The 3,156-nt window shown below is 41.6% G+C and overlaps 1 long non-coding RNA gene across 1 annotated transcript; it reads right to left on the bottom strand.

Annotated features, from left to right (window-relative positions):
• Positions 1–469: 469 nt before the first annotated feature.
• Positions 470–2,924, bottom strand: LOC146461885 (uncharacterized). The gene is made up of 2 exons (XR_014857286.1): positions 2,740–2,924; positions 470–1,358 (listed from the first exon to the last, which is right to left on the bottom strand). It is a non-coding gene; the product is annotated as an uncharacterized LOC146461885 (long non-coding RNA).
• Between the last annotated feature and the right edge of the window lie 232 nt (positions 2,925–3,156).

Genomic DNA, 3,156 nt, shown 5'->3' with positions numbered 1-3,156 from the left:
TCGGCGATAGAATGGTTTGACAAAGGAGAGCATGGTATTGAAACAGACTAGTAAAACATTAACGCAACGATTGTGCAGCTCATTAGAAGCTCAATTGCCTAGCACGCTATTTGTTATACCATATTTAAGGAGTTTTCTTTTACAAGGTGACCGTTTAAAACAGGTCAAGACAATAGAAACAGCTCGCTGGAACTTAGTATAGGGTGACCGCGACCGCTTAATAGAGGTGACCGTTTAATACAGGTCAGGATTACAGTAAATAAGGGAAGCAATTTTCGGGACTTTGACAACTGACCGCTTAATAGAGGGTGACCGCTTGATACGGTGCCGCTTAATACAGGTTCGACTGTATACCGTCCGTGAGCTGTGATTTGCTACATTTTGTTCCATAAAACGTGAAATGAACATGACACGTGATTTCCTTAAAGTAAGTTAATAGCCGTTAGTAAAGATTTTCTTGTAAGCATGATCAATGAGATAAAAAATGTTCGGCAATTTTTATTTAGGAATAGTGACGTTGTAGATTCCATTTACAATTGCACAAACGGAAACTTTAGGTGATGGCCATTTTATCATTTTTGAAACGCATTATGTGTACTCAGTGCTCTCTCTCTACCATACATGCATGAATCGGCACCATAATGTCTCGTGGAGTTACATTTTCTCTGCTTGTTTTGCCATCCTATTCACGCCTTTTTTTTTCCTACCTAAAGCCTCGCCTTAATTCGCGTCGCTTGTGTCGCTTTACATAAACGCCATGCATAAAACAGGCAGACCCATCACCAAGAGGAAATATAGTTCTCTCTTGTCCTCACGTTTCAGCATTGCAACTGGCCATGGAACAACGACGATGCAATTCTACCCTCACAGCGTCTCCAAGACGTGAGAAAACGTCGTGAATTTTCTGGTTCAATCCTGTTAGAATTGCGAATGGAAGCCACATGATCGTGTTCATTAAAACGTGCACCACGCGAAGCACTGTAGCAGTGATGATATAGATGATGTACACGATGGCCGCAATTTTGGTTCCAAATAACACAATGGGTACAAACACGCCGAGAAGAGATAACAGCCCCATTGCAAGCACCCCACCTTGGAAAAGGAGGAGAGAAAAAAGGACAAAAATGGAAGATCCCGCTACGAAGGCCAGGAACAAAAAGAAAGGAAGGAAGCCAGTGATTATGAAAGTGCCAAGAAAGACTGAGGCCACGGGGTGTCGTTGTATCATTTGTTTGAACCTCCTCACTTTACTCATGGCTGCGCAATTGTTCAAATCCTTCAGCTGGTCTTGCATTGCATGAAGGTTAGGATCCAACCAAGGAAACAGAATATCGCTTTCAATCATCGCGCGAATAATTCTGAAAGAGAAAACAGCATGACAGTCATGATAAGCAGCGTGGTGGGCGCTAAAAATGGCGGGTGAGAGGGGTGGTGGGTGGTTGGGTGTTCTCCACCTGTCATGCGGGTTAGTAGCTGTTAACATCAGTGTACCGAAAATCAGGAAGGAACACCGAAAAAATAGCTGATGGCTTAACACCCAACCGAGAAAATTCTGGGTCATCGCAACCGTTCACTAACTAAAGCAACGAACCCCTGATTGACAATGAACTAATCTAGCAGCTCTCGGTGAAGTAAAATAGAGTAACATGAAACAGACAGCAAAGAATACTCGTACTAAGTGAATCAGCCATATTTTCACACAGGATTTCTGTGATGATCTGTTACATGATAGGAAGTAAAATAGACCCAATGTGTACCGCTGAACTATTTACCAAATTACAACTGCTTTTAATAACAAAATTGTAGGTATAAAACGGCATTTTGTTAGTTTAATTCTAGCAATAATCAAAAATTAGGGAGTGCGTTTGATGCCACCAGGCTCTCTCTTCTTTGCCAAGTTGGTGATGATGTCATCTGCCCCTGCAAAATGTGCGGGGACACCAGATACGTGCGTTTCAAGATCCATCATTCAATCCACGTAGTTCCATACAATCTCGACTCCAATCTGCATTGAGTGCGTTTTTTCTACGCCGAACGCAATGAAAACATGTTTCGACATGTTCAAATGGCATGTTCACTTACGGCCGGAAGTGTATAGGTACACAGTACACTTATAAAGAGAGTGAAAACTGTTCAGTTAATACTAATTTTCATTGCAATAAATTGACTTCATGACAATTACAGTATTTTTAACAAAAATTGACCAACTCTGTTACCATAAAAAAAACTCAGTTCTGCTTGTCGCAATATCGGCCAACAGGCAATTACATCTATCGTGTACCATTTTGCGTACCACTATAGTTATCTTCATTGACGTCTGGTACGCACGCGCATCCCTAACCCAAATGAAAATTAAAAGAACCATGGACTATCTCACTGCCGGCTTTGAGAGATCTTTTTGTAACTGGTTTCTATACTCGATCATCCCCTTATTTTCGCAGTGATAGTAACGTGCGCGAAAATTGCCTCGTTGAGAAGATGAGACGCGTTTTCTCACTGGAGGCAATTTTCGCGCGCGATCGTATATTCGCTTCACTATCCGTAAGGAAAATAAAAGACTACTCATAGTCTTCTGATTTTTAAGTCAACGCAACTGTTTACAGCAAACAGTTCAATTTGATAGCTGACGAATGAACTAAAGAATTCTCTGGCTTCACTTTTTTGTTTCAGAAAAATAGAACCAGATTACTTTGAGCGCGCGAGCAGACACAATCTATTTCTCGCGACACTTTGCCTCACCTGCATCATGTGCTCACCAAGGACATCAGTGGAGGGATGAGGTGTAAAGAAAAAGGGAAGAAGATAACATACGCGCTCAGTTCAATATTGAATTTGTTTTTGTCCTTCCATGGTTTCCTGTATTTTCTGTGAGGTCAGTAAGCACCTTGAACAAGTTCTTCCACTCAATTACGTGTTTCATAACAATGGAATCTAATTGCGTCATTAACTCTTATTGGTCGGTTTTAATGAGCTCTATTCTTTTGGTTGATGGAGGCATTGAAGGCATATAGCGATTCACCTAGTGATATGTTTTCTATCGGGATAAAACGAGATTAGCTGTCGTTGTATTCCTAAAACTGGCCGGATGTTTGTCCCATGAACCGGGCCGGCTAGTTTAATGGCCTTAGCTCTCTCGAGTCTCCTGTAGCCCAGTCG

Source organism: Pavona decussata, unplaced genomic scaffold, assembly GCF_977016875.1.
Source record: "Pavona decussata unplaced genomic scaffold, jaPavDecu1.1 SCAFFOLD_193, whole genome shotgun sequence".
Taxonomy (NCBI): Eukaryota; Metazoa; Cnidaria; class Anthozoa; order Scleractinia; family Agariciidae; genus Pavona; species Pavona decussata.
This window is presented reverse-complemented; position numbering and strand designations above follow the sequence as displayed.